Source organism: Sorex fumeus, unplaced genomic scaffold (assembly GCF_029834395.1).
Source record: "Sorex fumeus unplaced genomic scaffold, SorFum_2.1 ptg000115l, whole genome shotgun sequence".
Taxonomy (NCBI): domain Eukaryota; kingdom Metazoa; phylum Chordata; class Mammalia; order Eulipotyphla; family Soricidae; genus Sorex; species Sorex fumeus.
This window is the reverse complement of record NW_026606172.1, coordinates 17961539-17975264: the sequence shown is the minus strand read 5'-3', so window position 1 is coordinate 17975264 and position 13726 is coordinate 17961539. Positions and strand designations below refer to the sequence as shown.

Genomic DNA, 13726 nt, shown 5'->3' with positions numbered 1-13726 from the left:
GGAAACAGGTGGCTGGTAACATTGGACATATTCCCGTTGGCAGAGGTGGGGAAATGGCAACCGGCAATTTAATTGAAGCCTGATGTTTGCAGAACCACTTTCCTCTTAAAAATTATTTCCAAATGAGAGGAAACCAAAATAGAAAGTATTTTAACTTCTTCCTGTGTCACGTACATTAAGCTCTCGCAGAGGAGACTCCCCCTTTCTTTGACTCAACTACAGCATTTGCATGCTCCTGAGTTCATAATCAGTCCCCCAAACTAAAACACGCAGGTGTTTAGTCTATCAGGGCTAGTCAATGTTTTTGTCAACTTTTTAAACAACTTCCCCCACAATCACCAACACTCTCCAAATAGAATCTGCTGACTTCAATGGCAGGGTCAGTGTTACTGAGTGACTCATTGCCGGGTAGAACAAACAATTCAACAAAGGCAACTTCAAGAGAGAAAAGCTGTTTCCTTATTGCGAGTGAAAGCTAGATTTTTCACAGCAGAGAACTAAAAAGCCTGGGGGTTCAGGGCTCTGCTGTCTGGATGGCCTCAAGAAATACACACACCCTCTAACAACTCTCTCCCTCCCCTAACTCTCCCAACTCCTAGAGTGCACCAGATGCATTCAGTTCCTCAGTGAAAATACTCCTGAACCTGATCCAGTCCAGCTCTAACCCACGCCACTTCCCAGAAGCTAGCCTTGCCAAGGTCTCCAGTAACATGCTCTCTGCCAAAACGAAATGGCACTTCTCCATCTTGATGCTCCTTGACCTATGTACAGAATTTGACACTGTTGATAACCAATTACACAACTCTCTCTTCTTAGCTTCTGAGACTCTTTCCTCATTTAGGCTGCCTCTCACCTCGTCTGCTTTAGGAACCCTTCACCCCTCTTCCTCTAGCTTCCACTTTCTCTGGGGTCCCCCCATATTGTATTGCAAGGTAGCTGTTCTATGTCAGACTGACTCACTGACCAGCAGAGGCCACACATTATCCAGGCTGGATTCTTTGTACCTAGACAGTGCTAATACATTCTATTTGACTGGAAGAAAAATCCAGAACCAATTCATATTAAACAGAAATTTATCACCCATCTTTGACTTTTCCCAAACCTCACATCTATGTGTTAATAAGAAACAGTGATAAATAACAAAGCTCCCAAATAAAATCCCTCAATGATTGGTTGTTTTCTTTTTCTTTTTCTTTTCTGTTCTGGGTTGGAGTGATAGCACAGCTGGTAGGGAGTTTGCCATACACGCCGCCGACCCGGGGTTCGATTCCTCCGCCCCTCTCAGAGAGCCCAGCAAGCTACCGAGAGTATCCCGCCCACATGGCAGAGCCTGGTAAGCTCCCCATGGCGTATTAGATATGCCCAAAACAGTAACATCAAGTCCCACAATGGAGACATTACTGGTGCCCACTTGAGCAAATTGGTGAACAATGGGGGGAGAACAATGCTAACAGTGCAGTGCATTTCTGTTCTACTTCCTAAATAAATCTGCTTTTTCAGAATGACATTTTCTGAATCTGATTTGCCTTTTTTTTCCAGCTCTTGTATGAATTTCTTACAGAATAAATCTTGAAAAAGTACTCTGTGCTCAATTGCATTTTGTGTAGTAACTCCTTGCTCTAATTCATCACAAAGAGGAATCAATTAATATTTGATGCTTGATGGTCACATGAACAACTGGATTATGTGTACTGTTTCTCAATTTGGTCATTAAGGTGGTTTAAACAAGTGAATTAAGTGTTCCATTATTTGGGGGGTTTTTTTGTCATTTTAATGATGAAATGATATTATCTCAGAAGTGAAAAATTCTAAGTAAAATGACTTTTTAGTTACAGACAAAAGTATGAATCTGACTCTAAACCATTCTTTTCCCTTATAATTTATATGTTATCTTTTATCTCCAATTCCAATAACCAAAGATTCATCTTCCCAGAGTCCAGTTACAAGTCTCTGCCTATAAGTCTTTATTTCTTTTGTAAAAGTGTAGTAACTTTTCTTTTTCATTTGTCATTGGGTCTATATCATTGTGTCTATTTCATTTGCCATTGTGTCTATATAGACTTTTTTGATGCTATGTAATTTTTATAATTTGTTACATAAATCATGTGTAAGATCCTCTTATTCAATTATAATCATTTATTCTATTTCTTAACACGTTCTCTCTCTTCTTTCATATCCTCTGATTAGACCAAATCATTTGTCCAATCATGACCTTCTTTCTATGATCTTTTCACTTTATATATTATGTTGTTGGGTGAGTAGAGAGATAGAGACCAAGAGATAGTTGATAAATTAACTTTTTACAGAAATTATTTAATATTATCTGCTATCACTACAAACATGTCTCGTAGTAATGTTTTCCTTGTATCATCCCATTATGAATACATTGATCCAATATTTCTAGTAAATGAGAGGTGCTTATATTTGAACCACTGTGTTTGTGCTTTACAAAGTTATATCTCTTTTTTCTATAACCTTAGTCTCTGATTCTAAGCTCTTAAAAAGAGAAACTGATATTTATTAAACACATCCTAAGCAGTGTCTAGTGCTATCATCAGTATATAATCAATTAAAGCATCATTTATGCCAGTTAACAAATTTTAACATATATACAAAACATCTGAAACCAGGAACAATACACTTTTTTAATTTTGTCGGTGTATTTATTCACCTTTGCTAGTGAAAACATATTAAGAAAAATTGACCCCTTCTATAATTCAAAGGATCTTGTTAGATCAATGATACTTCCATTTAGCAAAATGTGATGTCTCATGATTTTTATAACAATTTGCATAATTAGGAGGAATTCACTTTGATTAACATAAGAGTAGTGAATCACACAATACATCATAATGAGACACAAGAGAAGTCTGTTGATATTTTTAATCTAAGTTTCCAAAATAGATAATTTAGAAAACAAAAAACATTTACAATTTTCCTGATGCTTATCATTTCAAGTTTTACTCTTATAGTTATAAGCCATGTGCATTCCAAATTTCCTTCTCTGCTTGCCGTAGCCGCACTCTCTTTTGCCCAACATTTTAAATCTTCAATAAAATATAAATGAGCAACAGCTTCTTGCTAACCACAAATTCCCCTTCTTGTTTTGCTTTGTCTAAATGTTCTTCTTGCATGCCCAAAGGACTATCTCTTCCTGCTTGGCACAGTACTAAATTAGTTTGAATCACATTATTCTTACATTCAGTGTACCTGCATTATGATTCCAAGGGTAATTTGTGTCCTTTAACCATAGTGTGCTTATCATCAATGCTTCAAGGGACTGCAATCTGGCCTTGATTTTGCTCGGTTCATCAAGGCTGCTTGTGGGTAGAGTTATTCACTGACACAATGTTGGTTTCAATCCTATGACAATTCAGAAAGCTATTTCTCAACCATGCCAGCAACTCCTAACAGTGCTGGGTTGTTATTTTATTTTTAAATCACATTGACAAGTCTATGTTGATGCAAAAATGTGAATCTATTCTTTCCCCCATTAAGCTCAAAGAAGGTAAATTTTCTTATCATCTCTCCTTGAAATTCAATTCTTGAGCTAAAAATTCAGCCCTTGTGCACGGGCTAAAAAAAAAGTGTATACTGTTTCTGTGTATTTTTTCAAGTATTTTTTAAGCATTTACTTTTCACTATCTCATTAAAATATTCAGGGCTGGAGAGACAATATAGGAGGTAAGGCATTTTGCCTTGCATGCAGCTGACCCAGGTTTGATCCCCAATATCTCATATGATTCCCCCACACACTGGGTACAGAGCCAGAAGTAAGTCCTGGAAACTGTCAGGTGCCCCCCCCCCACAAAATACCAAAATAATTACACAAAAAGTAAAATTTAACATTTTTTAAAATAAATGAATAGATAATTTTACCTTCTGTGTTGTTCATTTATGCTTTTATCTTCCCTGGCAATTTACCCTAATGCTATGTAACTGAGTCTGCCAAAAAGACTGATTATGAATCTTCGTTTTGCGCAAAATCTCTACTATGGTGCTGAGACACAACTGTTACAAACCTATTATAGCAATATCTCTGTTACACTCTTTTATAAATAATAAGATCTACTCTGAGACATTATTCATGATCTACAAGTTTGGTCTTGTGGTCAACTCTTTCTCATATTTATTTCTGAGCACTAACTTTTTGCAGCTATCCTCTCAGATCAAAGTCATCGTTAAAAATTTCTGAAAACAATTCACATCTTTCTTAAGTTATTTTAAATTCCTGGTGAAGAGTATCTTGTTTATCTTGAGCACAAGTGTATGCAAACCTCAACTTGCAATCATGTGGAAGAAATTGTAGAAGTCTTTGTTTCACATCACGTGTGGAAAAAGTGTAAGTATGCTTTTCACAGCTAAATTTACTTAAGTTCATTTTGATATGATGACAACACTTCAGAAATGAAGAGTCTTTGTATAGAATGCAGAAGTGGCCAAATTCCAGTCCCTTAAAAATTGGGGGCAAGGATTTTCTTAAGATATTTATCATAGTCCTCACCATTTTATGTCAATGCTTGATCTCAAAAAGACTTGAGCTTTAGATTCAAATTCTCCATATGCCTTTACCTAGATGATATAAGAAAGTTAGTTAGACTAGAACAGCAACATTATTTGTTCCATTTGGCATGTCTTGGGTCTGAGTATAGAGTTTCAGTTCTGGTATTAGGTCCAATAGAAGCAAACACTCCATCAAAACCCTCTATCTTGTGTTTCAACAGTCAGAGGGAGTGTGTGGCACAAAAGTTCTAGAAATTATATAAGCTAAAGGGGCTAGCAGGAGGTATGGAGTGGGAGAGAGAGAGAGAGAGAGAGGAGAGGTTAAGAACACCAATCACATATATTTTCTTAGATAATCTTTTTTTAAAATTTTTATTAGTAAAACACCATGAGGTACAGTTGTAGACTAACAATTTTTTTGTGCTTGGGTTTCAGTTATACAATGATTGAGTACCCATCCCTCCGCCGGTGCCCATTCTCCACCTCCAGTGCTTCCAGTATCCCTGCCACCCACCCCCATACCCCCTATTCCACTCCACCCCTGTGGCAGGGCATTCCCTCTAGTTTTCTCTCTCCTTTTGGGTGCTGTGGTTTGCAAAAAAGGCATTGAGTGGCAATCATGTTCGTTCTATAGTCTACTTTCAGCGTGCATTTGTCATCCTGGGAGGATCCTCCCAATACCCTTTATTTGGTGTTCCCTTCTCTATCTGAGCTGCCTTTTCCCCTAGCATGTAAAGTATCTATCCAAAGTGAATCATTGAAGTAACATTTTTCCAGAAAGTAATATTCAAAAAAGTCATACCTGGTCTATAACATAGAAAATAACACAACAGTGAGTGGATTCAGTGATGAAATTTGTGAATTAAAAAGCACAAAAATTGTTACACTGACTACTTCCACTTGAAGGCAATAACGCAGAAGATTACAGAGATTATTCTGCTTTTGAGAACAAAGCTCCCAATGATTAGGATCTCACCCATCCTGATTCTAGTGAAGGAAACAGACATGCTTTCTAACAATTAAAATGCATATATTGCATGAGTTTGATACTAACTGTGAGTAGAAACTGCAGGAATAATCTTAAGAAGTATCTTGAAACACGATCAATTCATTAAAGAAAGGAAAGCCATATGAGGCATCCAGAAAAAAGAAATAAATTACACAAAAACTCTATTGTACTTAAAGAAAAGCAGAAATTTCCCTAAACCTGTAGTTTTGGAAGGGTGGGAGACTAGCAAAAGGAAGAATGAAGACAAAGGGTAATAAGTAGACTTTTTAAAGCAGAGGAGGAAGTCTGGATTTTATCTGATAGGAAATGAGAGTCTTTGATGTTTGTTATTTATAGTATTTATTCTTTAAAAATTCTATGACCATAGCTGTTTTCTAAGGAAACCAGAGTAAGCAAAATGAAAAAAAGAAATTGTGCCTTTCTGGTTTTACTAAACAAGGCTGATTGGTTTTAAGATACAGAAGGGAAGTTAACTAAACTACTCTGAGAAAAAGGCGAAAAATTTGGTGTTCTTACATTAGAATATTCAGAACAGAGATATGATAGAAAAGGGGAAAAAAGCCAATAAATGTCCACCTACTGAAGAAATATAAAGGCTATTTTAAGATTAGTATCTCTTTACTGTATTTGAAATTGTGTTGTTAATTTTTAATCCACTCCAGTCTACATCAAATCTCCAGTCTACTGAACTTTGTATTTCAGTATTTTAGTGTCTGAAGAGAAAAAAAAAAGGAGGGTGGGCTTAGTGGAATCTGACACATTAAAGTAGTAGGACCCAAAGGTTAAGGTGATTTGAAAACTTAACTTACATCATAGGCACTTGTTAAACTCTTGGGAAGTTTTGGTCACCAGATCACCAGAACTGAGGGGAAGAAAGTGTTTTTACAAGCTCTATCAACATGGCAAGTAGAGGAAGCAGAGATCTAAGTGCCGTCTCAGCAGGTGTCAAAGGGAGAGAGGAAGATAACCTGTGCCACTGAGGCCACGGAACACAGGACTTCACATCTGCTTGGTATGCGCTGTATCTCCAGATTCAAAGTAGGTTTTTCAGTAGGAGAATGCAATTATTTGGCATTGCCAAATTTACTATGTTGAGAAACATGGGAGTTGGGAAAACATACAAAATTTTAGGCCATGAAGTAGTATATCCATGGATACTCTTGACATTGAACCAATAGAAAGTAGTGTGGAGGCCAAAGTGGTTGTCAGAAAGCATATCTAACTGGATTGAGCAAGCCACTAGGGATAGAAAATGCAGGAGGGCAAAAAGGCAGAGAAGAGAAGTGATAAAGTGGATTTAGCATGTGTTGAGTATGAAGTGACTGCGATAAAGGAAAATACAAAGGCCCCCTTGGAAGTTGTTTATTTGCTTAAAGTGAATTTGTAGTCATTAGTGTTGGTTTACTAAAAGTGACAGAATAAGATTTCTTATTCCCTCTTACTAGCTTCTGTGGTTCTCACCTGACTTTTATCTTCCTTCTTTCCTCCTTTGCTCCTTTCCTTCTCCCCTGTCTTTCTTTCTTCTTGCTTCCTTGCTTGTTAATTTCCAGAAAATTTATTAGAAAAAATAAAAATTATCATGCTGTTCAAAACGTTTTCTAAATTAGCTTTTGAAAATTCGTGTACACATTACATTTATATAAAACTTGATAAAAACATTTATATGAAAGGGATTGTCACTATTTTGATATACTGATAATATGCTTTGTCTATTTGCTTTAATTCTTACTGATGAAAGGAAAGTTGTTCCTGTCATAAATATTTTATTTTATAGACATTATAGTTCTTATATCATTTCTGTCTTGAGGAGAAATTATTCTGAAAGCTATTCTGCTATTCTTATATATTAACAATAATTTGATTTCCCCTATAATAATAATAGAAAAGTTCTTCTTTTTTCTATTATTCTGTCTAAAGTCATTTTCATATTAACGCAGACTTTTCCTGATCTTCTGACTTTGTATTAACCAACTATAGTTACCTGATACGAACTTGTCATCTATCATCTGTAAGTTCTAGTTATTATTTGGTGATATTATAGTTATCTTAAGGTTGTTTAGTAAATGTTCCATTAGAATTATTTAATATGTGAGGTTTGACATATTTTATAAAGAGAGAGAAAAATTTTTTAAAAATACTAAAATCATTGTCTGAGGCTAAAATACACAAAGTAATCATTGCTTTTTCCTTTAAAGTATAAGAGAATAAAGTATTTATTAGCATTTTGGTTTAATTTTCTTCTAATTTAAAAAATAAAATAAATTAATTTTAAGTTATTTAAAAATTAGAATATTTTAAAACACTTTTTAATTTTAGCATAGTTTTTGTATTTAAATTTTATATATTTATTAACATTGTTTATAATATTTTCCATATTGTTGTTTTATATTTATATTGATACTTGAACACCATCAACCAGAGTACCAATAATCACTATCCTAAGACCTCCTCTACCACCCACTCTTAAAGATTTAATTTTGAACAAAAGATACGTACTTGCTGATAAGATAATATAGTAAACATGTCTGCATAAGGCATTAACTTCTATTCAAAACCATAAAGAAATTGGTGGTAGTAATTATTAAATCTTATTGAATAAAAATTAAAAGCATTAATGATTAAATAAATGAATTTTCATTAATCTCCTAAACATTAGTATCTCCACAGAAAGCTGACTTTTAAGCACTGTGCTTCATTCCCGCCCCCAGAATATCAATATCTGTAGATGCATTCTAAACATTTGTAATGCTAACAACTAATATTGATTTTTTTAAAATCTGAGAGGAACACAGCCCATTACAATAGTTTCATATCTTCAAATCTCTAATTAAAATGTTTTTTATTATTTAGTTGATGCAAAAATAGAGCAAAGACAATTGAGATGCTTTATAATCATGTATATTTTGAGAAATATTTATTCTGGAAAAAATACATTTTAAAATATTATTCACTACTTAAAAGTCATCATCTATGTCCTTTAGCTAAAAATCTAAATTTGACTATAATTTATTTATATTATTGTATTATTTTATATTATTGTAGTAATACCATTATTAATTATTAATTGTATTATACATTTTCCTGAAAAATTCAAAGCATTTTATTATATGCATTACACAAATCAAAAATACTTATTGAGACAACAGATACTCACAGAAATTGAAAGACAGAAGTGGTATTTTTTTTCCCATACAAAGAACTCTCAAGAAATATTCCCCATCTCACATGAAGCTGGTAGTCAAACTAGAAAAAGAAACTATAGTGGTCCAGTTAAGAGATCTACTTCTGAGAACACATTATTTTTAAAACTTTTGCCATTGATGTATAGGAATATTCAAAATTGTCTGCTTTGAGAAGGGAACTCTTACCATTTGCCTAACGGTGAACAAATTCTCCACAATGAAAGCTAAGGTCTTATAACTAGAACCTCTTCCAAAAGGCTTTCATGAAAAGGTCACTGCCATTCACGCTCACTCCTCTCTCTCCTTTGTATATTTATATGTGTCACTCAGCACCCTTCCTCCTGCCTGGAAAGCCATCAAGAACTTTTATCCTAAGAGTCAGTTGCCAGTTCTGTTTAATGAACAGTCAGCAGGATTCTAGAGAACCATGAGTATAAGCCTGTCTGTAACTTTTTTCTCAGATTAAGAATGCCATTACTTCAAAAGCTAACCAATACGCATATAAACTTTGTCAGTCTTGTATCTAATAGCCCGCCCTGAAAGCCGATTCCTGGGTATCCAAAAACTTCTTTAACTATATCAATTTATTTACACTTATCGAGGTTTATCAGGACAAGGCAAATCAGTATTTCTTCCTTTTTACTTTGCTATTACCTTGCCCAGAATGTGGATCCTGGAGATACTAAAATGTTTGGTTAGAATTCCAAGTAAAGGACATAAATTTACAGAGCTTTCAAACATCTTCTGTTGTTTCACTCCTCTCTCCATACTTCCCTTAAGTTATTATCATATTTGGCAAGATGGAATTCAATTCCACTTAAAATGATGGAATAATTAAGCAGTCATCTAATGCTTGGATTCTATACGCTCTTAGAAGCATAGTTAAATTTAATCAGATACTAGACCATAAAATTAATAGTTCTACATTTGGAACTAAAACAGATTTTTGAATTTTATTTGACATTTTACAAGTGAGTTAAAATAAATACATAGAAAAACACCAGGTCCATTAACCCCAAATATTTAAAGGTTATATTTCACATCTTATGGCTCTACAGTTTTACAAATTGCTTTTTATACTTTAATTTTAATTTTTTAAGTTAGTATTTAATTTTGTGTTTACAAATCATACACAAATTATGCAAAAGAAAGTAGTTAATTGGAATATAAGAAGAAGTAATATGTCAAAAGTTTAAAGTTAATAAATTAAAAAACAATATGGTGTATATTGAGGCTATTATGACTTTTGGAGTTCAAGCATGTCTTAACTTATACTAGGAAATTTCAGTTTTATCAACTTTTTAGATTTGACTCCCTTTATTTTTATTTTTTATATCTGTACTAGAAAAATTGCATTATTACATTACACAAAATTGCAGATGCATTAAAGACATGGAATATTATTTCATTCAAATTTAGTACATCTTTGTTTCTACCCCACGCAAATGATCACATTGCAAAATAATTCACTCTAAACTTTTTATATTATTGCTTAATTCTTCATTAGGCTTTAATACATTGGAAAGCCTTTTCGTATACAATCTCCAACTCTAATCTTACAGTATCCCAGACCTATCCTCAACTACAATTTCATTCTTCATTTTGCAGTCTCAGTATATGAAAAAGAACTGTAAATTTTGGAGGCGACATAATCCAAAATCTAGATAACCAAACTCTTTAAAATTTCCTTTTAACAATTTGCCCATTTTGACAAGTAAGTGTGGGAGTCAGTTTGTTCTTATCAGTTTTAAGTGTGACTCTCAATTTCATGAGTCAGGCATTCACTCTTGACTTTTTATAGAGAAAAGAGAAATTTTTTCAATCATCCATCAAATTAGATGAAACCCACTTTACTCATTCCTCTTTGTGTTTAGTGGAATTGTCAATAGACACTTTTCCGTTTACTACATTGTGGCAGTTATTTTGAGAAACACAAATTCTACCATATACTCTTGTTTTATATAGTCTTTAGAGAAGTTTGTTTAAGTTTAAGTTGATATTTTATTGTAATTTGTATATAGAATTATCTATACTAACCAATATGGCAGTAGCAAAGAATAGAAATAAGATCAACTTTCATGAAAGAAAATTTTAGTTTTCAGGCCGGGAAATAATCTATGGTATAATGTCTGTCTTACACACATAAGGCTATAATTTCTGTTTTCTACTATCATCTCACACCAAGTTTGATCCTGGTATCACTGCCTATTGTGATCTCTGATGTCACAAGTGCTAGATTTCTGCTACACTGTAACCAACTGGGTGTAAGCAGCATAACTAAAGTGTGTTGGTCCCATATTGTAAACAAGTACTTGACTACACATCATCACAACAATAACAAAGGGAAAGGAGGAGGAAAAAGTGAAGGAGAAAAATTTCACTTCCCAATATATAAAAAAAGACAAATTATGGAATGTGTGGAGGAAAAACTAACATATATTGGCACTAATACCGACCCTGTGTCACTAGACACAGCTGAGTCTATACTTCTAAAAATAATGCTAGTTAATTTATTAATTTTTTAAAGTATAAAAATATGCTAACTAAAAGCAAATATTTGAAAGCGATTTAAAGAGAAATCTCTCACCTCTTACCATTTTAATAAAACGTCTCCAATTGATCATTTTAATCTTGTAGATTTTAAGTTTTTTCAATTTTTTTTACTATTGAAGCTATCTCTATAATAAAAATTTTCAGAAATAATTTATTTGTTGATATTTACATTTAGGAATATATTCTTAGTTTAAACTGTCAACTGTGAAATAAATGGGAATGGTAGTACAAATGCTAAAAAATAAAAATATTATGGAAATGTTAAATAAACAAGACTTTAATTTAGATATAGTATTAGTAAAACCATTATTCTTTTACTCTCAGTGCAGAAAAAATTTCTTTTTTTTCATTTTTTATAATTTTATTTACTGAATCACCGTGAGAGCAGTTACAAAGCTTTCAGGTTTAAGTCTCGGTCATACAATGAAACACCCGTACCTCAGTGCCCATTCCCCACCCCCAACAACCTCAGTATACCCCCATCCCACACGTTCCCCCTACTAGTGGGTCAGATGATTTCCACATTACTCTCTCTCTACTTTGATCACATTCAATATTTTGACACCAGACCCACCATTATTATTTGAGATTTTGCCCTAACACTCATATCTGCTGAAAAGGCAATAGTAGACAATTTGTTTTCTATTGCTGGTAATGAAAAACATATGATGTCGTGTGATTACAGTAGTGGCTGTGTGATTTTGAAATTCTGAAATTTTAGCACTTAAATCTGGAGGGATTTCTGCCAAAACCTGCTGGGTTCCGAGATTTGCTCCTGAGTCTCTGGAACCATGGCCATTAAGCAGCTTGATCAGGAGCCAGAGAGGCTGTTCGTGGGCGATGACTTAGGGTCTCACTGGGGTGGGGAGAACAGAACCGGCTCCACCCCCATCGTGTGAGGCCCAAAATGTCTCATCACTGCAGGCCCAAACCTGACTGTCCAGTGGCCTCTGGAGGATGACAGCCGCCACCGAGTGGCCAGGGGGAAGCAGGCAGAGGGACAACACCCTTTCCCCCCTGGGGTGGTCCAGCGACAGTAACCTACTTTGTGGTCCGGACGCATTTCTGCCAAAAGCCACTTGGTTTTGAGATTTGTTTCTGAGTCTCTGAGATCATGGCCATTAAGCAGCTTGATCAGAAGCCAGAGAGGACGTTCGCGGTTGATTACTTGGGGGTCTCATTGGTGTGGGGAGGAAACGACCAGCTCCACCCCCACCCCGTGAGGTCCAACATGTCTCGTCACTGCAAGCCCAAGCATGACTGTCCAATGGCCTCTGGAGGATGACGACCACCGAACCACCTAGGGGGAGCAGGTGGAGGGACAGTACCCTTTCCCCCCTGGGGTAGCTTAGAGACAGAAGTTTTCTTAAATAAACACAGCTCCTTGGGAGAAAAATTCTATGGATAACCATTTTTTTAAAAATTTTATTGAATCACCATGAGATAGTTGCAAGGTTTCATGTTGGGTTACAGTCACACAATGATCAAACACCCATCCTTCAGCACGCACATTGCCCACCACCAGTATCCCTGGTATAACCCCCCTTTCCCACCCTACCCCGTCTCCACGGCAGATATAATTCCCCATAACCTCTCTCTACTTTTGGGCATTATGGTTTGCAATACAGACCCTGAGAGGTTACCATGTTTGGTCCTTTATCTTCTTTCTGCACACATCTCCCATCCCAACCGATTCCTCCAGCCGTGTTTTTCTTAGTGATCCCTTCTCTATTCCAGCTGCCTTCTCCCCTTTGCTCATGAGGCAGGCCTCCAGCTATGGAGCTATCTATATGTCCCATGTATCTACTTTTATTAGGTGTCAGCCTCATGTTATGTTGTTTTATACTCCACAAATGAGTGCAGTCCTTCTATGTCTGTCCCTCTCTTTCTGACTCATTTCACTTAGCATGATACTCTCCATGTCTATTCATTTATAAGCAAAGTTCATGACTTCATCTCTCCTGACAGCTGCATGGTATTCCATTGTGTAGATATACCAAAGTTGTTTTCTTTTTTTATTTTTATTAGTGAGACATCATGAGGTACAGTTGTAGACTTACAAATTTTTGTGCTTGGGTTTCAATTATACAATGATCCATACCTCCACCAGTGTCCATTTCCCAACACCACGGATCCCAGTATCTCTCCCACCACCCATCCCCCCCATCCCACCCTGCTCTGTGGCAGGGCATTCCCTTTTGTTCTCTCTCTCTTATTGGGTGTTGTGGTTTGCAAAAGACACAATGGGTGACAATCATGTTTGGTCTATAGTCTACTTTCAGCATGCTTCTCCCATCTTGGGAGGATCTTCCCAACACCTTTATTTGGTGTTCCCTTCTCTATCTGAGCTCCCTTTTCCCCTAGCATGTGTGGTTGGCCTCCAAGCCATGGAGTAAAATTCCTTGAAGTTTTTTTAAACAGTCATCTGTTCTAGGGCACTTGGGTTGACTCCAGATTTTGGCTATTGTGAACAGTGCTA

The 13726-nt window shown here is 35.4% G+C and overlaps 1 long non-coding RNA gene across 1 annotated transcript; it reads right to left on the bottom strand.

Moving 5' to 3' along the window:
- Positions 1–2868: 2868 nt before the first annotated feature.
- Positions 2869–8765, bottom strand: LOC130043190 (uncharacterized). The gene is made up of 3 exons (XR_008795329.1): positions 8667–8765; positions 6974–7047; positions 2869–4572 (listed from the first exon to the last, which is right to left on the bottom strand). It is a non-coding gene; the product is annotated as an uncharacterized LOC130043190 (long non-coding RNA).
- Positions 8766–13726: the final 4961 nt, after the last annotated feature.